The sequence below is a fragment of the Emydura macquarii genome, unplaced genomic scaffold (genome assembly GCF_026122565.2).
Source record: "Emydura macquarii macquarii isolate MOO-44397 ecotype Brisbane River unplaced genomic scaffold, CSIRO-AGI_Emac_v2 contig_2365, whole genome shotgun sequence".
NCBI lineage: Eukaryota > Metazoa > Chordata > Testudines > Chelidae > Emydura > Emydura macquarii.
This window is the reverse complement of record NW_027132502.1, coordinates 1,940,454-1,967,953: the sequence shown is the minus strand read 5'-3', so window position 1 is coordinate 1,967,953 and position 27,500 is coordinate 1,940,454. Positions and strand designations below refer to the sequence as shown.

The 27,500-nt window shown below is 47.5% G+C and overlaps 1 protein-coding gene across 9 annotated transcripts in view; it reads left to right on the top strand.

The window, feature by feature from the left end:
• LPP (LIM domain containing preferred translocation partner in lipoma) overlaps positions 1 to 27,500 on the top strand; it is a 400,945-nt gene that overhangs the window by 62,423 nt on the left and 311,022 nt on the right. For 7 of the 9 annotated variants that reach the window (XM_067561073.1, XM_067561068.1, XM_067561064.1 and 4 more), the window contains exon 2: positions 25,191 to 25,274. The gene's annotated coding sequence lies outside the window, so the exon portion shown is untranslated. Of the gene's footprint in view, positions 1 to 25,190; positions 25,275 to 27,225; positions 27,419 to 27,500 lie in introns of those variants that run through there. The other 2 variants (XM_067561072.1, XM_067561067.1) reach the window with 2 other exon arrangements.

The following is a 27,500-nucleotide window of genomic DNA, read 5'->3' as shown; positions in this document are numbered from 1 at the left end:
GAGAGATGAAAAGGACCCATCTAAGCTGCAAAATGTGCTTATTAGGTCACATGAATTCTCATAAGACCGAGGGACTGCCAGCCCTTTAATCCATGCTGCCATGGAATAAAATTACCTACTGGCCTAAATAACTGCAAATCTGTCCTGATCTCACCTTGCGCTCATCACAAACACCCCCCATCAGCCGTGCGTCAGAGACGTGATTAGTAAATCCTGCAAGACTGAAAATCTTGGGAGATTGAAAGTCCTCATGTTGGTAATCACAGCCCCTGATTTAAATCTATGTAAATACTCTTCAAGAAATGCTGCCGGCTTTAAAAGAAACAGCAAACAAAACTTAACTCCTGTCTAAATTTTGCACCTACTGAAATAACCTGCCTGGATCCAGGGGAAGCCATGTTTGTCAGTTTTGCTTTGTGTAAGAGACCGCGCTGGGTATAGAGTCATTTGCGGTATGTCACGGTAGTCAGTGTCTCCTGCTGTGTCTGTTCGTCTTCCCACAGCAACAGGGGAAAGGAAAACCACATTTTTTAAAACCAGAAAAACGGGCAGGGGACTCTAGAACAAATGTAGGTCCTGAAACTACTTAAATGTTTGTAGCTACTCTTTATTAATGATAAACTGAACTTAACAGTGCAAGTTATTTTCATGCATCAGTATTGGAACAGAGGGCAACAGCTATGCAAGCCCAGGGAATGCATCTGAGTTGAGGCAATATAGATTACGAGTTTAGTGGGCATACGCACTGTCAGAGGTAGATCAGTTATCTTTAGCAGGTCATCCCTTCTAGTTTATAGTTCCTCAGATAGCTCAGTTGTTAAACTGAACCTACTCAGTGACCTTGGACAAGTCACTTCCTCTCTCTCTGCCTCCTTTTTCCCTCCCAATCTTTTGTCAGATCTTGTCTATTTACTCTGTAAGCTCTGAGGGGCAGGGACTATTGCTGACTATATGTTTATACAATGGCCAGCACAATGGGGTGTTGGTCTCCAGACATTACCGTAATAGAAATAATACAGGGAGGAAGTCTCTTTGTTTCTCTTAATTCTTTTGTTTTGCTCAGTGGCGTTTCTGTTCGCGGGTCGGGGTGAAATACATTTGAGTGCAGCCCCAGTCATTCTTTACTTCAGGTGGACGGTTCAGGTTCCTGTAATTGTTACTTGGCACAAAGGCAGAGGGGCTTCTAAAGCTTTTTTTTTTTTTTTTTTTTTTTACAAGATCTTTTAAAAAAAGTTAAAGAATCGAAAGCTTTGGAAGAACTCAGACTCGGGGACCGTTTCTGAACAATGGCTCCCCAGAGCCGCATGACAGAGTCTGCCACGTTTAGTTTTCTTTGGGCGATTAGTAGAATTGGAGCCTTTGGAGAGGTACAAAATGGCAGTGAAATTCTCTGACTTAGTTACCCAAAACCCCAGCCTGCGTATCGGTGAGCGAGGTTTGTGTTCAGACAGGGTAAACCCAGAGTTGCCCAGTATTTTGTCAATGCTGTAATACAACCGGCCTTCAGGCTTGTAAAAATGATATCTGTGGCCCTCGAGCTAAAAAGGTTGGGAACCCCTGCTATAAACCACTGAGTGCTATCAACCCATTACATTGCATAACTAGAACAGTTGTTGCAAAGCTGATTTTTACGGAGGATTCCCCACATCCAGAACTGGCTGGGGGTGGAGGAGGTTCCATTTAGCTTATAGAATTCCAGATGCAAGGGCAATGGTTTGTCTCGATCCTCCCAGTTCATAGCCCTGAGCTGTCATTCTGCTTTTTCACCTACAGCACTGCTTCGCCCAAGCTCTCTTTTGCTGGTGCTTTGGGAGAGGAAATGAATGCATGGGCACGGTCAGAGCTTTTGGCAGGTGTAGAGGGGGCTGTCAAACAAGGAAGCAGCCAGACTGCAATGTCAAACATTGCTGGAACAGTGAAGGCTGAGATTCTGGAACCGAGAGGGGTTTTGCTTTGCCCCTGGCAGGAAAATAAGCATTCGGAGCAACATCTGGCCCCTGCGTTTTTCCATTGGAAAGCCAGTTCTTAGCAGGGTTCTAATATCTTGGCTGATTCAGATCACCCTGAGAACCAACTTGTCCCCATGCAGTCAGGCAGTTCAGATGCTTGAATTGTTTGTGAACCCAAATATATAATAATAATTTGTCACATTGGGATGCGTATCAGCAGAATGGGCAACAAAGGAGAGCAGGCGTTCTGCTGTCGGACCTTTCCCTGGCGTTTCTGCCGGGCAGGCAGCACGGAAAACGTGTTTGCAGTAGAGTCCATTTGTTGCAATCTGGGAGCTGAGAAAGAAGTTGGAGAATGGGGGTGGCATCTGTTGACCTATCCTCAGATTTGAAATACCTAGGCTCCCTGGCCGGGGTGGTTCACATCCCGGTGGAGTTGACTCAGCCTTTCTGCCATCCGGTGAGTTCCACCTGAGACCTTGGGGCTGTATCTGGACTGTGTGGATTTTAAGCAGTACGGCACTCAGATTTAGGTTTTCATGTTGCTGTTATTGGCCAGAATTCTTCCTTTACCTGCACCAGGGAGCAGTGCGCTACCCCTACACCGGCGGGGTCTGCATAGCCATGGAGATATGGTGTATGAAGCATTTTGTGGTCCTTGGGAGTCGACAGTTCTGTGTGTCTGTGTGAGTTTGCAAGGAGGCCCCGAATCAGGAAGGCATCTCTGTGAAAAGCACTTAAGCATATGCTTAAATCCCATTGAAGTCCAAGAGACTTGAAGCATGTGTGTAAATGCTTTCCTGATCAGGGGTGGATTTAACAATGCACTTAAATGTTTTCATGAATGGGGGCCCAGGTCATTTTTATTTAAGTGCCTCTCTAGAGAACAAAGTGTTTACATTATCATTGGGAATTGACTTAAATAAAACTCACGTAAGAGGGAACTGATAACTGCTCAGGGAATAATACTTGCAGCGTCTGCAGAGCTTTCAGAAGGAAAAGATTGCAAATTTTGGCCTTAGTACTCTGCAACTTGTTGCGGAGAAAAAACGGAGTGAAAAGTTAAAATCTCTGAGCAACGAAATCCCTTTGAAATGACTAAGGGAATTTGCACCTTTCTTTTCAAAAGCAGCTCCGTGTAGCAAGAAGCAGGCATATTTCACAGAAGGTTATGCTGGAGTTAAAATGTAGTTCCGCTGGTGTGATCAAGAATGCCAGACTATTTGAAATTTGAGTGGGGTAGTGTGCTACTTTGGATTACTTTCGATAAATGTCATTTTTCCTTCTGAAAGTTCTTTTGTGATGAATAGGAGTCTTGCAGCATGAGTTTGAATGGGACATTGTGTAGTAAGAATAATAAGCAGGTGCACTGTGTAATATTGAGTGAAAAACCGCTGCCTAAAAGGAAAAAGTAATGTGGTTATTGGTGCATCTCAGGTAATGTGAGCATAGTTCCCTGAGCAGTTATCCGTTTCCCTGTACGAGCTTTTATTTAAATCAATTCCCTGGAAATGAGTGGGACACTTCGCTGCTTAATTGATTTTGGTGAAACTTTGCACCTTTGTAACAACAGAGAGCACTAATGGATAAGTTCCTCATAACAAGACTAACGCTTTGACTGGAAAGAACAGGCTCGTTCTATGCCTGCTTGCATGTCGCTAATGAAAAGGGGTGGGAGAGGTAATTATGTATAATGAAAAGTTGAATGCCATTTTTCTTACTAAACGGGAGTGCCTGTAGTGTTGGTAGAAACGAGACGCTGACGGCCTTAGCTAAAACTGGGCATAATGTAGCTGGCTTCTGGGTAGATTTCTCCAAGATGGCTCTGCTGCAACGCCGCAATCCCGACCCCTCACTTAGCCTGCCTGCACAGCGCTGCTAGGACATCTCAGGCCTGAGCTGCGGCATCCTCTGCTATTCCCGTGTCGGACCCCTGCATCCATCTGTCCGCCGTGTGTGTCAGTCCTGAGTGGAAACACGCAGTTCTCGGTTCCCCCGCCCAGCTCTGCCAAAGCACCTTTGTTTTGACCGACACCATCCTCTTACGAAAGAGAGATGCCGAGCATCTCCCAGCTGAGAACGCAGTCTGTCTGGGCAGAGAGCAGCGCCTTTTGGGCTCGCCTTTTAGAGCTGCAGCCGATGGACTGTGCGGGTCCCTGGTTCTAGTTGTAGTTCTGCCCACCGAGAACAGCACTCCGCTAATCGAGTCCATTCCGGCGCGTGGCCAGTTGTTGGCTGACGCCATGCCCAGCTCTTCTAACCATGAATCTCCCTTAAGCAGAGGCTGCTGCTGCTTTTGGTAAAGTGGCTAGTGTGCAAATGCAAACCGTGTGCCAATCGTCGATTACTCGTGGTGTCCTCGCCTCTCCTGATTGTGCCAAGCTGTGTGTGTCTGCCCGGGTCTGAGCTTGCCTATCGGCAGGATGGATTGCTGAGCAGTCAGAACTCCTCGCGCAGAGCAAGAGACTTGCAGAGTCTATGTCACTTCATGGAATTGAGTCAATCTGTTACACCTGCAGGGCAGCTCATTCATATCCTTCCTGAACGGTGGGACCCTTAGGGTCTGCCACGAACCACGGTGCTTTCTTAGCTGTCCCTGGCGCATGTGGCACCTAGGGCTGAGTGCAAGCCGGCGTGTAACAGCTTTTACTTAGCATGGAAATTTGTTTTAATTGCAAAAAGCAGTTGTATTTATCCCTGGTCAAGATGAGAGGCAACGTGATCCACAGCAACAAGATCCAGGGTGTGTGTAATGGGAAATTCCTGAGGTTACAATCCCGGTGCTGGCAGCGACTCCTTCGGCAAGTCACTGCATCTGCTTCTGCTGCTATTTCCCCGTCTGTGAAATGGGCACAATACTTTACTGCATGTTGGCGGTGGAGTTTATTAGCCGACTCTTCTAGGGTGTTTTGAACATGCTAAGTTTTGCTCTGCAAGTGCCAAGTTGTAAATCATAGAATCGTAGGACTAGAAGGGACCTCGAGAGGTCATCATGAGCAGGATGGACTTAACTTGCAAATAAAAACACTGTAAAGGTGAAGTGGGGCTCCTGGTATTTAAAGCACCAGGCCTGTGTTTTCTCTCCCTGCAGTAGCTGATGACATCACTCTCACCTTTACCCTCGGTGGGGAGAGCAGCTTCTCTCTCTGCTATAGGTGCTGGCAGTGTCATCCACTGTAAGAGAGAAACACGAGCTGCGGAGGGCCTGGGCTCTTGTCAGGATAGGTGAGTGCAGGGAGGAATCGGTTTGAAATAGCTGAGTTCTCGGATGTATTTCTGCGTAACTCAGGTGTATTTGCATGGGCCAGATTCTATGCATCCGTGTCTCCTGGGGTAGTTAGCACTCAGCACTTCTCTGGATTTGGCTATTGGTCATGAGGTAGCGCGGTCTAGTGGCTAGAGCACTAGGGCTGGGATTCAGGATGGGTTTTATTTTGGCTCTGCCGCTGGCCTACTGGGTGACATTGGGCATGTCACGTTCCCTCTCTGTGCCTCAGTTTCCCCACCTGTAAAATAGGGGTGATACTTAGCAGAATAAAGCGCTTTGAGATCCATGAATGAAAAACACTAGCGAAGAGCCAGGCAGTGGTGGTGTTTTGGATCTCAGAACACGTTGCCTATTTAAAGCATTGCTGGTGCTGCTCACTTTCAGAAAGAGATTTCATAGATTTTTTTTTTTTTTTTTTTTAAAGACTAGAGAGGACCACTCTGGTGTCATGATCTGACCGCCCTGCATAACACAGGCCATTGAGCTGTACACTCAGGGAGCGATGGTCCTTTCCCTGAAGAGCTTGCACTCTAAATAGCCAAGACAGAGAGCAGGAGAGAGGCAGGATTGTTACTGTCAGTTTCCTGATGAGGAAATGAAGCACAGTCATTTGCCACAGTCACCCCAGGAGCTTGTGGTGGGGCTTTGAGCTGCTACTGGCCCCTTCCATCTCCTGCTCGCCTTCATCTTTGGGTCAAGAATGTTGTCTCCTGCTCTCAGGCTGAAAATGTCCTGGTACTCTCTCCTAAACCCCTTGAGAAACTGAGGCACGTGTAATATCTGTACACTGCTGCTGCCTCTTCACCTCAGCCTTACCCACCAGCATTCAGTCAGCACCTAGCTGACCCATCCTTCTCCCACGCCTTACCAGTCAGGGATCCTAGGTTCTGCTATTGGTTTTGCCTGTGACTTCTTGTGACCATGGTCAGTTGATCTTTCTGTGCCTCAGTTTCCCCAGCTGGAACAGAGAATACTGACCTCGAAAGGGGCGTTTGTGCTTGTCAGGCGCTCTGGGATCTCGGGACGGAAAGGTATAGCAGAAGTGTGGGGAATCGTTACTTTTCCATTAGAAGCGGGTCGGTGCCCTAAGAGTTAAACCCCTCGACATTCAACCAGGGGATATTCTGGCTGCCCTGTGCTCTTGAACTTCCCCTGCAAAGGCATGCGGGCTGCCATCTTGTCATTGGTGACTCACCGCCTCTGCCTCAGTGTTGGCAGACTGCGTTTCAAGTGCATCAAAGCCCTCGGCAGGCATACAATGGAGAGAACACCCGGGGTTCGTGCAGCAGGGCTCTGAGTTTCCAAACACAGGCAAAAAGAACAGCATGAAATGTCCTTGGCTTACTTTCGAGAACAGCAGTCTAGACATGCACAGTGCGGTGCAGCTGATCGGTTCAAGTATCCTCATCTCCGCTGCCGTGACGGAAACAGTCCTGGTTCCGCCATTCCCCCTCCGAGGCTAATGAAGACTCTCTGTACCTTCTGACTGTCACAGCCCGAGCAGCGGGTAAGAGCTTTAATCCACACCGATCACCCCGGCAGTGGCCCCTGGGGTGGGCTGTGGAGCGGGCACGCCTCCTCTCTCGCTCTTGTCTGTGATTCTGCAGCGAAGCTGAGCCGTGTTCATCCTGGTGCAACTGCATGGAAACCGGGGGAGGAATTCGGCCCTTGTGTGCCCTGCCTCGGCAGCCTTGCTGCTGTCTCGAGACGTCGGCTGTATCGCGAGGGTACGCCGGCTGCGTGGTTTGGTTCCGCAGGACGGACTGGGCGTTGCTTGGTCTACGCTGCTGGCGAAATTCGGCGGCAGTCGGCGGGAGATACGCAAGCTTCGAAGAGTAACATGCGTTTCTCCCCTCGACTTCCTAACTTCCCCGTAGCGCGGCGTCCCCACTACGCCGCGCCGACGGGAAATGCCCTCCTGTTGATGCCGTGTTAATCTTTTTGCGGGGGTGGATTAACGCCGTCGACTTCGGGGATCAGTTGAGCGGGTCTCCACTGCCCCTCAGTTGATACCGTGGCCCCGCCGGTGCCGCTGTGAATGCAGACACACCCTTAGATTCTCAGAGTGCAGCGGAAGGAAGGCTATCACGCTTGGCAGGCCTGTTTTTTGTTGATCTGATTTCAAAAGGCAGGTCCTCAACTGCGGTGGAATAGTAATAGGGGCGGCTGGGAGTGCAATGGGGATTTCTGCGTTCTCCTGATCCTGGGGCTGCTCCATGCTGTCCTGACCTCCCAGAGCACCTGGAAAGCTGCTGTAACCTGCACTAACCTTCATCTGTGGGTCATGGTGGGACGCTGGTCATGCACCGCTGTGTGCTGATGCAGCCGTGCAAGGCTGTCTGGCACGTGGCTGAGGAGGATGGTCAAAATGCACAGCTTTTTTAGCTGCCTTTTGTCCAGAGCAAATGCTTTGGTATCTTTCATGTCGTTTGAAAATCAAAAGCAACGAGAAAAAAAATGAAGCCAAGCCCCAGAGCTCCTGAACAGCGCTTCAAGGGAGCACAGTGCAGCAGCTGTAGAGTTTGATTTCAGTGGAGAAAAGTCCGTTCTTCTTATCGTCCCCGAGCTCGGTGGAGTCCAGTCTTCTTGGGATGACAGAGGCTGAATCAACTCTGTGATAGTTCCATAAGGCAGGCAGGGTCCGCTTTGTCTGCCCTGTTTTGAATCCGATCCCTGATGATCTTTGCCCGTTGGGGTCTCTTGTGTGTCAATTCCAGCTAGCCACTTTCAGGCGTCCCCCCTGAACCAGGAGGTGCAGTGGCAGCTCATTGCTCTGCCATTCAAGGTTCCCAGTCCAGTTCAAATATCGCCCCGGCCCTTCGAGGATGGAGCTCCGGCCCAGATGCCACAGTTAGGTGCCTCTTTCCTTGGCGGTGGGGGGGTGATTTTCCTCTTAAGCCACAACCTCTCCTCTGGGACTTGCATGAGGAGGTGCGTTGAGGTGCTCGGCAGTGAGACATGTTGGGGATCTTTTAGGGAGGTCGCCTAGTGTGAAACCTAAAGATAATTGTTGGGGCCTCTGATCCAGAAGGAAAATAATACTTTAGCCTTCTCCCCTCTGCCTTCCTTCTGAGGCTCCCCAAGGGGATTAAAAACATTAATCGAGGAAAACTCAGAACCCTCCCCCATCAATGAGGCATGTCACCTACCCATTGCACTGATGAGGAAAAGAATTGGGGTGGTGAGAGAGAACAAGTGACTTGCTCAAGGTCACGCGTGAAGTCCCAGGCACAGATGGGAAATCGAACTCAGTTGCTGCCAGATCTCTAACCACCAGGCAATGCTTCCCCAGCATGAGCTACGCAAGGGGGGAAACTGGCCGCCTGCTTTGAATGGCATGAAAGGGAGGCGTCTAGCCGTGGAGTTCAGCTCTGCTCCGGCACCTCTGGAGATGGCTGAAAAACAGGGGAGGAGGTCGTGATGGTTTTTCTTTTGTAAATCCCCCGCTTTCCTGCCTGTTCACATTTCAGAATTCAAATGTGTGTCTGGTTCTCAGCTGACTAGCTGGTTGAAAATCAGGGTGTGTGTGAGACTTTGTACAAAACCCCTTCCTTTAAAAAAAAAATACTGAAATGGCACCAAAACTCAAAACTATGAAAAAGAAATTGACCAGCTCCAAGCGAGAGTGTGCAGTTATGTGGCTATTCCTTAGCACGCATCGTACAGCTCATGGGATACTTGCACCCTTTGCTGCTTGTTCCCGGCACAGGGTTTTATACAGCTCTTTTCTTTCCCTCTTCCTTCCTCTCTCTTGAAGAGCTCAGGGATCCGATGCCCCTTTCTTGCAATAGCTACTGGAATAGCCATTTGGCATGCACCAGTGTGACCTCACATGCTGAGATGATTGGCTGGTGTCCGGGCTAATTGGATGGCCTGATGTCAAAGTCCCACGAGCTGAATTTGTTGGTGGTATGGCCAAGCCTAGATAGAATTTGTCCTTTAGCCAAAAATTAAAGTTAAGCAGTAGATATTTGATTTTGGTCCATGAATTTGTGTGTGTGACGGGACAGGTGGTCTAAGAGCAATTCACAAAAAGGGAAATAGGGAATTTTCTTTGGGGTTAGCAAGACAGACACATTTCTTTTGTCTCTTTAGTCTAATGAGATTTTTTCCTTTGAAGGAAAACCGGTTCGAATCCCACCTGTGCTGACGGCAGGATGTGCGGGTTAGGCGAGATGACCCTTGTGCTACCTTCTTAACCTTATGTTCTGTGATTCTATGACTCAGCTCTTACATACATTGAGTACCAAGGGCAGTACTGAAAATCCGAGATCCTGTCTTCCCTGATCTGGTGTTAGACCCCAGAGATGCCTTTCTTAAGAGGAAATGGTTTGCTTGATTGTTTGTGGCCACCGTTTTCTGTCCTGCCTTTGTTGTCTCCCAAGTGGTTGCAGTCCACCACACCAGAGGTGGCTGCATTTCAGCACTGCTGTGTGTATAGAGTTGGTGAAATGCTTTGGAATGAAAAGGCTTTATGGGCAAAATTTTCATAAGTGCCGGAGGCCCAGATATTTAAAGGTATTTAGGTGTTGCTGTGCTCAGTGGTGCAATACCTGTCTCATTTTCAAAAGTGATTTAGGCAGTGGGATTTTGGCTCCTAAGTGCCTAAATCCCTTTTGAAAATGAGATTTAGGCTCCTAAATCAGTTGGGCTTTGCAATGCCGAGCACAGGAAGGCCTAAATACCTTTAAAAATCTGGGCCAGAGTGACCTAGCAGTCAAATCTCCTGACTTGTGACGGCACCGTGGTCCTGAGTAGTTTAAGTGCTTTTGAAAATTTTGCCCCATGTAAATATCTCTTGTTATTTGCCCCACTTTCTCCCGTCTTCATCAGGAATAAAAAGTACCGGGAACATCCATCTGCTGTGGGTGACCAGGAGAGCTGGCTGAAACATTTTGGAATTCAGAATTTTGATGACTTTTTTTTTCATTAGAATTTTTGACAGAAACCAAAATTTTGGATTACCAAAAAAAAAAAAAAAAAAAGTCACGTTAGACGTTCTTTTTTCCATCCAGCTGCAGTGAGAAGCCACATAAAGGAGGACGAGTGAGTTTTTCCTGTGCTGAAATGCTCGGACTAATATTTTGGTTTCTTGCGAGCAGTTAATGGATTTCTGTTGATTTCCAGCTTTAAAAAAACCACACCAAACCAGCTGTGCAGGTTTTGCTGTAGGTTCACCATGAATCTGATCCAGTTCAGCCCGTTGATTTTAATGGCCTTCGCACCGGGCCCATTCCTGACAAGGGTGCTCCAACGTTGAGCGTATCTGGTAGAGTCTGAAGAGCGAGGTTCTGTTCTTGACTCTGCCGCTGACCTGCTGCGGGACCTTGAGTTGATCACTGCCCCTCTCTGTACCGCACTGACACTGGTTGTAAAGCGGGAGTAGATACGAACACGCCTTTGAGAAATGCATTGAGACCTTCCTGCAGATGAAAAGCTCAATATGTAGCAAAGGCTCAGATATCACCCATGGTGCTAGCGCTGTTGTGTCTTTGCTCCCCGCCCCCACTTTTGTCTGCATGAAATGCAATGATCATTTTCGGTAGAAAGGGCCTAATCCTGATGTAAATCAGCATAGTGCTGTTAATGTCGATGGCTCTATACTGATTTACCCCAGCTGAGGATCTGATCCAGTATTGCAGAAACGACCCCCAATCGTTCGTAAATTCCTAACGTTCCTTCACTTCTCCACAAACCTCAAATAAATAAAGCCAGGAAATATTTGGAGTGGGGAAGGACACGAGGTCAGAGCTGGTGTATACAGTGTTCCCGTGTCCGTCCGCTAGCCGGTCAGTTCGGAGCTGTGTGCTCTGAGAAGGAAAGGGGAGCAGCTGCTGCAGCCTGGACAGGAATTGTCTTTTTAGGACCTGTCAGGCGACCAGCTTGCCTTTGTTAGGTTGTTTCCTCTCCACCCCACCAAGTGCTTTTGATCGGAAAGAGCCGCCCCTCAGATCTGACAGGTTTTGTGGGAAGGGTAAGCAGCTCATGTGGTTCTTGCTAGTCCCCCCCCCTCCCTTTAAATCCCTGCCTTCTCTCACCACCCCAAAAACACTGGTGGCTCCAGAGAAGTTCCAGGCATGTTAGTCGCTTTTCTTGCAGGACACTGAATTGCTTTTCTTGGCTGAACGACACATGTTTTGCTACTCGGGGGGGTGGAAGAAAGGAGGCAGGGGGGACTGGGAAGGAGCAAAGAAATCTTGCACCTTATGGCAAACAGCTTTTGCACTAATCCTTCCAACCCGAGGGGGTTTTGCTGCAGTTTTTTTTAAAGTTGTCATAGCTGTTTTTAATCCCTGTCCATAATAAAGTCACACAGTGTTAACACACACAGCAGGCTAGCTACAGCTGCAGATGGGCTGCATGCGCTGCTTTTTATTCGGGGCTCTTACGGATGAGGGCAGAACTCTTTTTTCCTCCAATGGCTTTCTGAAAATCCCACCCACATTTATTTAGATGCCTAACTCTGTGCTAAGGAGCATAAATAGGAATCTGAAGGTGCAAAGTTTTGAGCAATTAAGTCTCTCAACCTCCTGTGAAGGAGGTCTGGGATATACAGGGAATGCTTCAGCCTTTACTCAAATGCATCCAGCTCTGGGGTAGCATTCAGTGATAGTGTAACAGCGCACAGCAACATTACAAAATGATTTAGGACGTCAAGTAAAGAATATTGTTAGCCATTTAAACTACAGGATAGTATGTTTACATTGGTGGAAAGTAAATTACCTGCGGTGGAATTTGACAGGTCCTTACATTCCATCTTCCCAAATGGCTAACACTGCTGCTCCGTTGCAAAGTACAAGGGGATTTTTAATGACCACTATTTTCATCCAAGAGACAGCACACAACCCCCTATCTCCATGAGGGAGCGTTGGCTCCGCCTTGATCCGGAACGAAGAGTGCTCAGACTGATTCACTCATACCACTTCCTCCTACACCTCCGTTTTCGTCGGAAGAGAGATTGGAAAAATGGGGATTGTTTACCTTGGCAAGGAGACAACTAAAAGGGCCCAGGATAAAAGTATATCAAAGAAAGGATGGCTACAGAGGGAGATCGGGAGCATCTGTTCTCCTGTCTCATGCTACAAGAGCAAGGATTCAGTGCGTGATTCCGCTGTGGAATTCATTGCCACAGAAAGCTGTTGAGGTCAAGAATGTGATATGCAAAAGGGATCGGACATTTATATGGCTAGCAAGTATATCCAGAGGTATTGTAATTAATGACCACAAAAATGCTTGCAGGGATATTAAACTCGTTCTTCAGAGTTTAAGCCAATTTCTAACGATTGGAGACAAGAATGAGACCTAATGTGGTGGCAGATTAATCCCACATTTGCCACTGTAGAGTTCCTTCACCTTCATCAAAGGTAGACGGACATTGGGTCTGATCCAGTCTAGCAAGTCCTCTGTTCTTGGAGATTTCCCGTCTTCGTTCTGGACAGATCCAACCTGCCTTAATTTAGGATTTCACATAGGAAAGTGATCTGACTGTTGGTTTCTGCGGTAACTGAGGAATAAGCAGCAGGAGGAGAGGACTTTGGCAACAACCAAGATCTTCTTTTCAGATCCTTTGTAAGAAGTGAGGGGGAACTATGGTTGTAAAATAGGGAAAATCAGGTCAATTATAGCATTGTTTCTGTGGTGACTGTCCCCGACCAGAGCTTTCCCGTGGGATGCCTGCTGCTCTTTGAGCCTGACAGACCCCAGATTCAATTCTTACGCCTCCAAGTTTGTCACCACTGACTTCTACTGGACAGAATGGGACCTGACCGCTGTGTGTCCATGGGCCTACACTGCTAACTATTCATGGAGATTTTATTTTAGTCCCAGTCCAGGAGGATTGTCCTTGTAGAACAGGGACGGTCTAAGGTCTCTCCCTTCCGTTGCTGTGAAGTACTGAGGGGCGGTAGGGATGCAGTGTAGTTATGACTGAGAAGCCAAAGGTGGCCATGAGCTTGTTACAATGTGATCCAGTTGCTATTTTTGAAATCTGGGTGCCGAAAACACTCTGCACCTCTGAAATAGCATCGACAGACGTAAAAATAGGGATAGCCAAGGATTCCAGCTCCCCAGGGAAAGGAACATCCTAATCCAAGGATCTGAATCTCTAATGCATGACCCACGCACCTAGTTATCGTAGAGTCCTGTGTGTATAAACTATCCGGAGTTTAATGGTCATTTAATACCCGCCAGCCAGGGCAGCATCCCTTTAAGGCTATATCCATGGCCGTTAAGTTTGCAAGCTGCACAGCCCCTTTGATGAATACTCTGTGTGCGTGTGTGTGCGTGCACATGTCTCTCTGCATGAAGTCTTGTTAACCCATCCCTGGCTTAGCGAAAGCTTTGCCGTCCCTGCACGCCAGCGCTTGGTTGCTGGGTGAGCCACTCCTCTGTGCATTAGTTCCAGCCTTTTCCTAGATGGATTTGCTGGAAATCCAGAAGCGTTCAGCCGGCAGGGCTCTGCTCCACGACCCGGCCTGCTGTGCTCAGCTCTGTGTACGGCAAAGAAAAGGAAGAGGACCAGGGAGCACAGCTTGAATACCAGACATACGATACATTCCTCAGGGCTGCATGTTTGGAGCTGGCTTTCCCCAGAAAACGGCCTCTCTGCTGCCATTAATTCAGAACATGAGCTGTGTAATGCTGAGAGGGAAGCCAATGTTCCGAGCGCTGGCCCCAGGAAATGCATGTTGTCATATGTAAGTTCATTTATTTTCTTTTTGGGCTAGGCTGTCCTGCAGAGTAGCTCCGCTTGCATCCTTAATTCTGTTGTCTCGCCTCCCTTAAAAATCAATCTGATTTGTCATCCCCCTTTAAATTATATTTCCCCAGAACAGCCTCTTCCTGTTGGTGGGGGGTGAAGAAGAGAGACAATCCAGTGGTGACATCAGTCCTGATCTAACTCGAATCTTCCTTTGCTTAGGCACTGAGCTTGCAAACCCTTGACTAACCTCACAGGTGTGACTAATTCGGTTGAGCTCAGCAAACGGATTGGATGTGTGCATAAGTATTTGCAGCGTCCAGGCCTGAATTGGCAGGCCCAGGCATTGGATGCGCCGTGCAGGAATAGAGACTGGGTGGGGGTGTCCAATCCGCATCCTAAAGTACAAACCCAGATCCAGACTTTCCCGGCGTTCTGGGAATTGGATGTAATTGGACGTGTCACTTCCCAGTCCTAGATGCTGCCAAACACAGGTTGGGGCCACTTGAAAGGAAGATGTTCGGAACCTGCTGTATTTCTGCATGTGTTGCTCATGCTCACAGGGCAGCTGTCCCGTTGTTGTTGTTGTTGTTATAATAATGATTTTATTGTGGTAGCACGCAAAACCTTCAGATAGGGTCCCCGTTGTTCTGGATGCTGTACAGACAGAGAGAAGAGAGATTCCTGTCTGAAAGGCCTACGCTCGAGAAAAGGTTCTGTGATAGCATTCTTGGGTCCTACTGCCGGCCCAGCTGGACTGATCAGAGGTAAGGGGCAGAGCAGACCTCGGGATCTGACTCTTCCTTGTGCAGAGACTTCTCTTGTGGACATTTCCAAAGTACCACTGAATTTTCTGCAGTCAGATTTGCACCCATGTCTCCTTTTCTGAATATCCACTAGAGTTGTTCTCCTGGCTGGCTGCAGGACGTTTTTCACAGGTCTCTAAGAACATACTTAGGTATCTGTCTTCACCGTTAGACCTGGCTGAATTTTTTTTTCTTTTTAGATTGGGAAAAAATATGTCAAAATGATTTCTATTTTTCAAGTTCCATCCACATTTTCATTTTTTGGAAATATTTCACAATTTTTTTTTATCAAAACGGTTACTGACCTGGCTCTCCATTTTTTATTAGATGAAAAATGTTAATATTTTTTAAAACATTTTTTGTCAAAATTGTTTAAAAAAATGAACATTGTTGAAAAAGTCAACTTTTTTTGAGCAAAATTTGTCTTTTCCCCCCCAAAAGGGCTTTTTTGATGATTTTTTTTTTTTAAACTAAAATGTGAAACCAGCTCAAATTGCCATGGGATGGGAGTCTGTAGAAAACAGATCTCTAGTGGCTCTAATGAGGCCTAATGTGAAGATGAAGTTGCTATTTAACTCCAAACGTTCCTTTCTGCTAATCTTTCCACCGCCCTTCCCTATTTCTTAAATGGCCTGTGAAAGCACTCGAGGGATTAGAAGTCTGCAGCGGTGTCTCGATCCCACTTGTTACCATGCTTCACTTTCACCTTGTACCACATCACTTTGTTCTCCATGGTTGTTTTCTGTATCAAACCAAGCATGCTGTTAGGCATCTGAATAGTAGCTCCTCTGGGCCATGTTATAATAGGATGTTTCATTATGACAGGTTCCAACAGCGCATGGAGGCAAAGACCTTTTACACACACAGCAAAAAAAAAAAAAAGCAACAAACATGCATTGCTCAGATCTTTGCGCCTCTGTCTTATTAAACGTGTGTCTGTGTCTGTCTTTCATAAGTTGTATTTTGCAGCAACTGCTGGAAATTATCCAGAGAAGCTAATAGAGGGTTTTGTGACAGTAGACGAAAGAAGAGTGAAAGTCAAATTCAGATTAATGAAAGCTTCCATCACATGCCCTTGATACCTCTACCCCCCAACTGGAGTTGTTCAGAAGCAAGTGAAGTAAAGGAAATTTTACCTTCCAGATGTGCAGGCTTCAAAGTTATCCTCCCTTTGAACGTGTGGCAAAGCCTTTAGTTCTCCAGAGTCAGGTGTGGGTGTGAAAGAGAATATTTTTGAATTGTTAGTAGGACAGGACTGAGAAAAAGAGACTCCTTCACCGTGGCTCTGATTCAGTGAACCACTTAAGCACATGCTTAATGTTAATTAAGCACATTCTTGATGCTTTGCCAAATCTGGGTTTTAATGATGCTCTTAGAGCCTGATCCAGTCGAATGACGCTCATTGATTTCAGTGGTTTTGGATCAGCCCTTTAGATCTTAGGAGGGTGATGAGTCTCAGGACTCTTGAGTTCTATTGCTGATGCTGTCACTTTCTGTGGCCTTTGGCTAGATTGCTTCCAGGCTGACTTTCAAATGGTGCAGACACCAGCTGTGTGTGCGCAGTTACAACTGTGCGTGCTGTCGTATTCACTTCATGTGCTTGCAGTTGTGTATCAGGCATCGGGAAAAGTCACACCTTAGGTCTCTGTGTCTTATTTCCGCTGGCTGCAAGATGGGAATAAAACTTAACTCCCATGGTCACTGTTCTGAGGTCAAAAATCTACTAGAACTGGTGCAAGATGGGAAAAAAAAAAAATAGCTGGCAAATATTTTTGCGAAACTTCGATTATTTTTTTATCCAAAATGTTTTTCTTGGCAAAAATTTCCAACCAACACACAAATACGTCCATCGCTACCCCACAGTGGTGTCAGAGATATTGCATGTGTCTCCTAAATACAGTGAAATCCTGTGATGCTGCTATTTATGTTGCAGGACGGCCCTAAAGGCCCTCACCGAGATCAGGGCTCTTTATTATTGAGGATTTTTGCAAAGCAGATATAGGGAATTACTGCAGAGCGTTCTGTATTCCCATCGCTTTAACCATCAGTCATGGATATTTTTTTTTGGTGAGCATAACAGGTCAGTTGTTACTAAAATGCTATGTTTATTTATTAGTATATTTTAATACTACTTTTCATTGAAGGGATTTAAACTGCTCAAACCGTGGGATAGGAATACATTGTATCCATTTTACCAGTGGGGAAACCGAGGCACAGAGGTTCCCAGCAGTTCATTGGCCACGTAGGGCACAAAATCAAGGTGTCCTGACTGTGCCGCCATCTGCTCTAACGTCTGAAATCTGTGTCTCCGGGGGGTAGGTTTTATTTTTCCTTTTAACAGCAGCCCTTTGAGCTGCCCAGTTGCTTAGCCCAGAGAGTGGCTTTATAATGGAAATGGAGGACAGGAAGCCAGTCCTCTTCCATGTCAGTGTCCTCAAAATGCCGAACATCCAACAGCCAGGTACATGGGAGTGAGAACGTCCCTGGACCTTGGTGGACTTGCCAGCAATGGTGGGGTTGTCCTTTCACAAAGCTGAATCCTTCCTTCTATGGCTGAGGCACGAGCTAGCTTTTCTTCACCAGCAGGTGGGCCCTCTGGCTTTTCTCCTCCTGGCATTGTCTTCACCAAACCCACTCACTGTCCACGGGTGGCTTCATTTCCTCAAGCGCCTCTTGCATTCTGTCCGGGCAGTCAGATGGGTATACAGGTTGCAGGATGTTCTGCTCTTGCTTCCTTTCTCTGATTTGCAGGCTTCCCCTTCCAAGCCCCAGCGTTAGAGAGTCAGTGGTGCTTTCCTTTCCATGCAGCTCCCTTCCGTTTCTGAAAGGGGGGCGGGCGGGGATGGACTGTACTGGTAATCTGTTTTCAGTTCCCACAGGCTCCGTGAGACCATGGCTGATAATGCATAAAGCTTCACGGCAGCTTGTCGAAGGGTGCAAGGGCTACGTGTGACAGGAGTGCAGGAATTCTTAACCTGGGTCACAACCACCCTGCTCTTCCCATATTGCTAAATGGCGGGAGGGTGGATTCCAGGGGGTCCTCGTATGGAAAAGGGAGCAGGGGTGGTGCTAGCAGGAATATTTTTGGGATGCCCCACAAAACATCATAAAAAGCAAATAGGGGGCCCCCTCGGAGCCCTAAGCAATTACGTAATGTCCTTATGCCTAGTGCTGGCTCCGAAAAAGAGAGTCTCTTCCCCACTCCCTGGGGTCCAACTGGTTTACCCGGTGACATTAATGGTTGTAGGGCAATGTGCCAGGCAAGGCAGAGTGGTGAAAAGGGCACCATAGACTGTAGAGAGACGCAAAAGGCCGTGCTTGTACTCTCGAGAGCACAGAGTCAGCGAGAGACGCGGTTCACCCTCGCTCTGTGTGGGTGTTGACTGGTTTCCGGCAGGTGTTGCATGCTGCTGGGATTGGGAACAGCGCTTAAAATCTGTTTGAGACAATTGCAGGGCAAAATAGGGAGGGAGGACGTTCCCATGGCTGACCCCCCCCATGAGCTGGGGTGAGCTCTGTTCCCACCGACACCCTGTGTGAATGTGAACAAGTCACTGAGGGTCTGATTTTCAGCACATCCGAGCACCTGCTTCTAATATAACCTAATCTGGCCTTTATTACTGCAGTATCTGAGTGCCTCGCAATCTGCAGTGTGTTTATCTTCCCACTGTGAAGCAGGGCGGTGCCATTATCCCCATTGTACAGATGGGAACTGAGACACAGACAGAAGTTTGTGGCAGAGCAGGGGATTGAACTTGGGTCTCCCAAATCCTGGACATGCCTTCTTGGGAGCACCCCCTAGACTTCAGCTGGCACGGCGGGTGCTCAGCACACATGGAAAATCAGGCTTCTATCATGTGGACGTTGTGCAGGTGCTCAGCGACGTATGTGAGACTTAATCTATGCATGTTTGTACAGGGCTTTGAGAGCCCGAAATGGAAGGCAAGGTACATACTGTTACTATTTTATACCCTAAGCAAGCTTCTCCGGGCCAGACTGGGTTAAAACCACCTTCTATCCCGAATGAGTTAGTTTGTTGTAAAGCCATAGCGTTTAGCTCTCTTTGGCCCCTGCCAACCAAGCAGTATAGTAGGCCAGATTAGCCGAAACCACATTTAAACATAGCTGAGTGTGGTGTGCGCGGATGGGCCCAGAGACAGACGAATGCACTCTCTGTTCAGATTCATCTTACCAAATGCCACCCTCTCGTTAACATCTTATTTCCTGGAAGGCAATGAGAAGTGGTGAAACTGTGATGGTAAATTTATCACTGAGCTATGTAACCGCAGTCCTGTATTTTACCTGAGCCGTAGAAAGTAATCAAGAGGTTTGAGCATCTCCTTAGTTCAACAGAAAATTAGGGATACGACACACATTCTTCTTTTTAATTTTTTGGTAAATTTCAGAGAGCGTTTGGTTGTCAGATTTTTAGAAATGAATCAGATTTAGTCTTACAGGAAACAGTCTGGTTGTCTCTAGTAACCTGACATTGAAATTCACTCCCCACCCCCCACCTGCTGAAACCCATTCCCTTTTGAATGATCTTTTTAATTTAATACACCAGACTGAATATCCCTGCCGAGTGAAACTTTCTTAATAACAGATCATACGGGCAAAAGGTTCCTATTTCAGATATAGCTTCAGCGCTGACTTGATCACTGCTCGACAGGAGTTCTTTCCATGCCATTTCCTCGTGCGAAGTTTCAGGCGCTAGGGGATGGCATCAGCATCAATTAATTACCGCTTTAATTGGGCTGGATAGTGATGACAGATGGGAGCAGCCGATTTTCATTTCCAGCACTCTGTCTGTAAGCCTTGTGGGTAACACTATGTCGTGCTGACATAGATTCACAGGTTCCAAGACCAGAAGGGGCCGTTGTGCTCATCCAGTCTGATCTCCTGGATAATGGAGGCCAGAGAACTTCCACAAAGTGATTTCTGGAGCAGATCTTTTAGGGAAAAAACATCTGTTCTTGATTTAAAAATGGTCAGTGATGGAGAATCCACTACGACCCTTGGGAAATTGTTCCTCTCATCGTTAAAAGGTACACCTTATTTCCAGTCTGCATTTGTCTAGCTTCAACTTCCACCCCTTTGGATCGTGTTTTACCTTCCCTGGCTGAATTGAAGAACCATTATGAAATATCGGTTCCCCATGCAGGTACTTGTAGATTGTGATCAAGTCACCCCTTAACTTTCTCTTTGTTGAGCTAAACAGATTGAGCTCCTTGAGTCTATCACTATAAGACATGATTTCTAATCCTTTAATCCTTCTTGTCACTTTTCTGTGACCCCCTCTGCTTTTATAGCGTGTGACTGTGCTATCATGTGCTACGCCGTGCTGCCTTGGGCTGTTGTCTCCTCTTCTCTGCTCCTAAATTAAGCCAGGATAAGCCTGGTCAGCAAGTGGATGTTGGACTCTGAGCACCTGAGGCAGTGGGAAACGTTCTTGGGAACGGCAACTCAGCAAGTGGTGCTGTTTCTACGAGAGACATGTCCAAAAGAAGTAGTGAGGGTGTTGGTGGTGCAGCTTTTCAGAGGCCTAGTAAAATACAATCCCTGACAATTGCTGTCATTAAATATCCTGTAACTTTGTACAAGTTAGGGTGGTTATGCCTGGGGTCCTGGCCAAATTTCATTTCAGGGGAGTTATGATGTGCTTACCTAAAATACCGGTTCAGCTGGGTGCAAAAGTCTTCATTTCCTGCCCCCAAACGATCATGTAGTGTTCCTGTGTGCTGTTCACTGCCAGGGTATTGCACTCCAGAGATTGGATACATGTTAGTGGTAGGTGCAGTTTAAACACAGCAGCTATTTTACCATGCTGCGTAATAGATGTTGTCAGAGCACGTTCTAGGCGGAACTGCTAATCACACTCATAGCTAAGATTGCTGAACTCTTTCCATTATAAGACTCCGTTTTCAGTTAGTTGTAAGTTTGTCAAACTTCCGCCATGTGGTGTCATGTTTTTTTCATGCCAGATCTCTGCTTCAGGCTGGTTTTCTCCCACCCCTCAAAGTCTCAGTTAAAACAAATGGTCTCTGACGATGGGATTAGGGGGAAAATACATTGTTTTGTCGATGTTAAGAAAAATTCTCAGCCATTTTGCTGAGACGCTCTTGATATCTCTCCATTGTGGGATAGGGAGTTGGAAATTCAGCAGGGAGGTCGCCCTGGTATCGGGTGTGGGGTTTTTTTGCTTTCCCAGTGAAAATGCGCCTAAGTTTGGCCAAGTTATAAGCCCCTGAAAAATCTGTTTTCACATGCTCGGTGGTGACTTGTTAGACTTCGGCAGCTCAACTCTCCAAACAGTCTGTCTGTACTGAGCATGCTCCTTCCTGGGGTTGAGGAAGGCTTGTGCAGCAAGTTGCTCCTCCTGGCGGTAGGTTGCTGCTGTAGCGATAGGCACTGGAACTGAAAGCAGGTGAGACTCTCTTCTGTGCTGTTGATGTCCCCACTGCTGGTTCCCGGTCAGCGTGGAAGAAGGAGGTAGCTGCCTGGACAGAATGCAGAGGGGTGAGGAGCTGAGGGTGAAGGGCAGCCTGGGAGAGGGTGCACATAATGGTTTATAAGTAGTGCAACAAAGGCCCCTCCTGAACCTGGGATTTGAACCCAAGATTCCTGAGTCTCCACATTCCTCCGCTTTCAGCAAATAGTAGCGGAACCCAGTGTCAACATGTCTTGTCACCTCCTACTGGCGGTTCCATATTGAGAATAACAGCCTACTACTGCTACCACTGACTCCATTAGCTGAAGTGGCCATGGCTTGGTGCTGTGGATCTATAACCACCACTCTCTAGAGTCATTCTTAGTCTTTCTCTGACTATTCAGGCATTTTATACAAAATGGAACAGCTTCGGCGGAAGAGATTGAGGGACCCACCTCAGAATACCCCATAGCTGAGTGGTTGGGCCCTCACCTGTGAGTAGTGGGGAGAAACCTGAGTTCAAGTTCATGCTCCAGCTCACGGTTTAGAGCCTGGATCTCCCACATCCCAGGTGAGTGCCCTAACCATTGGGTTCTTGAGTTGGGGGGACCGGGATCCCTCCTCCACTAGCGTGGTGGCTCATGCCCTTCCTCTCTTTTCTTTTTCTTTTCTTCCAAAAGGTTGCAAATGCCTGAGAGCAAAACATTTCATTTGAGCAGACATGAATTATTTCTGGCCTAATTGATTTGCTGAGAAAATTTGGTTTGGATTCAGTCACGTTTTTTATTTTTTGTTTTTCAGAACTGCCAGCGAACCAAAAAAAAAAGATAAAAATCAATCATTTGCACCACTCTCATTATGCGACTGGGTCTGACTGCGCGATTGCAAATTTTTTTCCACAGGACGCAGACTCGTTCAGTGCACAGAATGAATGATGCTCATTGAATGGGTGGTTATTTAACGTTTCTTTTTATCCTCGTCGCTCAGTGGGTGGCTTTATTTAATGCATATCGTCTGAACCCTGCACTAAATACAAAATTAACTTTATTCCCATGGTGCTGTCACCATAGTACCTGAATGCTTCACCAACATTAATGAATGTATCTTCAGAAAACCCCTTGGGGGATGAGACAGTGGTATTGGCTCCATTTTTCAGCTGTGAAATTGGCAAAAGGGTCCGCTAATTTTGGGCGTTCAGCCTGAGGCATCTGGGGCCTGAGTTTTCACAGAACGGAACATTTGTACAGCACTTTGTTCCAAGCACAGCTCTAATCAGCTTCAGTTGCAGTTGTGAGTGCTCAGCACTTCTGGAAATTTGCTCCCGGTGTTTCAAGCCGGGTGCCCTGAAAATGAGGAGTGGCCACCTGGGAAGGAAAAAAGTTGGTTCTAAGTGACGTGCCCAGCCTCACCTAGGAGCTCTGTGGCATCTGTAGGGATAGAATTCTCCAGGTGACATTCAGTTGTCTTAACGAGGACACCATCCTTCCTCTTCTGGTAAGCTCCTGCCGTGTTCACTGCTCACCTTCCGGCTTCTGCAACCAACGAGGCCAGGGTCCTATCAATGACAGCCACACAACCCATCTGTCCATTTATCAGAAATGGGATAAATAGTGCTGTGGGTCCATGTTTTTATTTGCCCTGTCTTGAAATGGGAACGTTAGGCACTGTGATAAATGGACTGGCTGGCAGCTGGATCGGGTTTTACGGGGGCACGTATAGGTTCCTCTGTTGCTGTTTTGTAACTTGTTGCAGCGTGACATTCATAAACTAAAATGCTGCTTCTCAAAAGTATCAAAGGAAATAAGGCTACTTTTCACCGCAGACATAAAAGGCTTTTAATGTACAAGTGCAGCAAGCTCCGCTGTGGAGATGCATTGTGAAGAACAAAGCCGACAGCTAATCACATCTAATGCCTTTTAAGTTTGTCTCGTTTTTCACCTCCAGACTGTCTCACAGAACTTGAAGGCTTCAATGATTGACTCACCAGTAATTGACGAGGAAGAACCCTCTGTAACTTTTCAATGCCTCTTTTAATTTTCCTAAATCAGCCTGGTGTCCGGGCCAAATTCCAGTTTTGGTAATCACATTTGACCTAGCTTCATTCCTTTGCAGTTTCAGTTGCGTTCAGTAGTCTTTGTGGCTTCCTGTGCTGGTCTGTTGTTCTGTACTGCTTTGTGATATTAAACAGCTGCCCTATTCCACCATAGAAGTGGTTGCATTCCCGTGATAGGTTGAAGTGATTCCTACATGCATATCATGTGAGTTGCCAGGCACCCTCTTGCCATGCACTCTCAGCTTCCAGTGATGTTGGTAGGAGTTAAGGTGCTCACCCTGGTGGGACTGGTCCTGTAGACCTTGAGGTATTCAGGAACACGAGCCATCCTATTGAAGTCAACAGGGCTGCTTGCATGCTTGTTGTGTTTTTGTACCTGAAGCAGGCCTATGGTTTGTGAAGCGTTTTGGGATCTTTTTAGGATGAAAGTCACCACATATATGCAAGTTGTTAGTCCACACCCCCCTCCCCCCCATTGCTACTGTGTGCTGGCAATGGTCTAATGAATATTCCCACCACTGGCCTGCTGGTGACTTTGGACAAGAAAGGTCCTCCCTCTGTACCTCAGTTTCCTCATCTGTGAAATGGGGATAATGAAACTGACCTCTTGCGGTGTAAAGTGCTTTGAAGTCGAGGGATGCAAGAGTTAGGCATTATTATTTCTATAGGGACAGTATTGTGGCAGCTGTTCATCTTCTACCGCCAGCACTGGAAAACCATTTCTATTTCCATGGCTGTGCCAAATGGGGCCGTGTTGCTTTCCTGTGCTGACAGCAGTTGATCCCACTACTAAGGTGTCGGCATCAGCAACAGAAAAACGATCCAGGAAAGCAAAAATGCCGAAAGGAGGGAAGAGAAATTGAAAAAGAACAAACAGCTTCAATGAAAACTGGATGAGAGACAAGGCACAGCACGGAAAGGGGCAATCAGAGGGAAGAGACACGGGCCTGGGTTGGTGCATTGGAGATATGGCTTCGTATCTTTCATTCGAAGTGAGTTAGCTGGTTCTCAGGTCTGGCTCTCAGTGGCTGGGTATCTATGGTGCAAAGCCACTGTGCAGTTTGGCAACTTCTGTTCCATAGAGGTCCAGGATTTAGAGGTGGTGGGGGTGGAGGGACATTAATTAAGAAGAGATGCTTTGCTGGTCAACTGATTGCCTCTGACCGCTGCTTTTTGTCTGGCGGCATTCAGGAGAGCTAGACAAACGCACTCTCAATGTTCCCACTTCCTTCCTGACAGACAGATGTTGGGATGTCGGCACCGTACAGTTCTACCCACCTCTTTCCCTCCTCTTACCTCACAGATCTTGTTTTCTTAAACTCTTCTTGAAAGAAAGCCCTTTGGTTTGGAAGAGAGATTCCATTTGGTTGGACAGGTCACCTTGCAGAGTTGGAGGTGGATATTAATTTGTGGGCCCAGAAATAACTGAAGTTTCCGTCCATTCTGAGTTTTCAGCCCCGTGTTTTAGCGGGTGCGTTGCACAAATCTGCAGGCTTGGGCTCAGAGGACATTAAAGGCATCTCTCAATGTCTTCAGGCTAACGCAGCTGATGATGTCATGCCGTGATGTGATGTGTGTGGCATGTTGTCACAATACATCAAGACAAGTCAAGCCCTTTGTCATGGAGGATCGAGCTTTAGAGGTGGGACCTGTAATTCGACTGATGTGAATTGGGTTTTGCCCGTGAACCGACAAAAGCTTTTAGCACATTCAAGCAGCACGTTCGAATACCAGGGCGCATCTTTAGGTCATTGCAGAGAGATTTTTCAGCATAATGCCCATGAATGTTGGTGAGGATTGTAGGACTGAATTCCAAGATCGCTCTTCTCTGCTGTACGTTGCTACTGCTGTCCATGGTCTGTTTGAATGTTACTTGTGTTTAATGTTATGGGTGGAAGGAGGTGCAACCTGCAGAGGATGGATGCGAGTTCCCTTGTGACAGCCTCTCTGCCATGCTAAAAGAGCAACTTTTTTCTTTTCTTGCTGCAGAGGCGTGTGAATGTCCAGCCCTTCGGATGTGAGCTCCTTCTTCTAAAGCAGACTTGCAATATCCGGATCTGTCGCTTGCCTGTGGTAAGTAAAGAATGCCATTAGCAGCAGCAGCATGGCAAAGGGGGGACGTGGATTTTGTGCCTGTGCTCACGGGTGGCTCGTGAACCCTCCTTTCAGGGAGGCGAGCCCATGGCCCTGCCTCTTCTGCCTGAAGCCATGCCCCTTCCGCCCCCTCTCTCGACAGCAGAGCCCTGAGCCCCCTACCGTGGCCAGAGGAGCCCCGCCCCAGCATGCTGGCATGCCCCAGGCGGTCCGAGTCCCAGCCCACCAACTGGCCTGAGCCACTGGCCCTGGATCCCAAGTCTCGGCCCGCCAGCTGGCATCAGCTGCCAGCCACGGCCCTGGCCCCAGCCCCAACCATGGAGCGCTGGCTAGGAGGCCCCAGTACTAGGTGTCCCAAGCGCCGGCTCCAGCTGCCCCAAGTCCCGGACCACAGGCTGACCCACCCTAACCCCAACCCTCTATTCTAGCGCTAGTTCTAGACTCCCCCCGAGCAAGGGCGGAAAGAGTGAGCAGCGTCTGCCTGGGCTGGGGCCCCGCGGGTGAAGAGCGGGTCGCTGCAGTAGGGAGCGGAGCCTCGGGACGGAGCATGAGTGGGGCCATGCCTGGCTGTCTGGGGAGGCTTGGGCTGCCCTGGCCTGTGATACCCGCCGCCCATGCCTGGGCTAGTACATTTCTGTGATAGTTGTGCAAGCTTATCCTGCAGGAGTAGGAATTGAAGGGTGTAACACACAATTAGAAAGACGCTGCTAAATTCATACATAGATTGACAGGTCTGCCTTGTCTGATGAGCGACTTCAACCTCTAGCGATCCCTCTGCTGCCCTTAACGTACCTGTTACCTGAACGAGCACGTCCTGCGAGAGTGGGTTATAAACTCATGGAAAACGAACACAATCCTCAGTCATTCATGTACAATACAATATTCCGATAAAAGCAGAAGTTAATTGATAAAAAACGAAACTGTACTGACCCTGACTTGGGGTTGGGTTACCTTTCGTGATGTGCTGAGCAGTTCTGCATGTCCCTGTTCTGTCAATCTCATTTGTTTTACTCTGCCATTGGAGCACAGTGGCCCAGACTCAAATGAAAAGTACCCCAGATGCTGGATTTTCTGAGTATGTTACCAGGTTTAAATAATCCAGGCGAACGATCTACACAGGGGCCTGCTTATTCCCTTCCCTTCCCATCTCTAGAGGCGGGTGAGATGGGTTAGAATTTCTGTTTTCTCTTCTTGTCCCATTCTTCCTTGTTTTCCTCTGCCCTGTTCTGCTACCGTGCAAAGCAGGCGTTTTGTGGGTACAGACGCTTTATAGGGAAGACGTGTCCGACAGATAGATGTTGAGGTTTGTCCCCAAAGTGGTGGTTAAATTCTGTGAACTCTCACTTGCTCCCACAGGAGTTCTGAGTCACCCAGGAAAGCTTGGGAGAAATGTGAGTGGTCAACGAAAGGACACAATTTACCGTGCGACTCCTGATCTTTTTGATCTCGAGCAGTCCATTAAATCCAAGACCGTGTAGTTCCTCTCGTTCATTAGCTGAGGTGCCACAGCAATGATACAGCTAGGTTTCCAGCCTTGGCTTTTTTGATCACTCTGACCTTCCGGGCAGGGTCATGGTCAGACTATTTACGAAGGCTGCTCTTTAAATCTGCCTGTCAGGACTGATATTAGCATTCTAATGTTGCACTGGTGAAAGAAAACAACATTGAACACTAGTCCAGATCTCCTCTATAGCATTTAAAGTGATGGCAAAGCTCTCTCCACATGATGTTGATGAGGATTCATTGCATGTGTATAGTGACTTCCACCTGAGGATTTTGGGAGTGCTTAATATATATCGTGAGGGCAGGTTAACCCTGGGACTGGACCATGTATTTGGACTTTGGAGACACAGCAAAGCTGTTGCAGAGTTTGGAATATAACTCAGGAAGTCCTTAGTCCCAGCTTTAATGCACCCTCATTTGTGTCGGTTCGGTAGTACTGTGTGAATGATTTTGCAACTGAAAATCTCTCTCTCTCTCTCTCTCTCTTCCCCCCCCCCCAATTCTGTTTCTGCTACACCCACGAAGGGAGGTATCTCAGGATTCTTCTCATCTCTGTACCCTGCAAAGTAAACCTATTTCCTTTCACACACTTAAGAACAGAAGTCTCGGTCTGAGTGCAGGTGAAGACAAATTGTATTTGTTGCTTAACAAAGCACCGCCAGATCCTGTTGTGTTTTGACTAGCATGTGTGGCTAGCTGGGT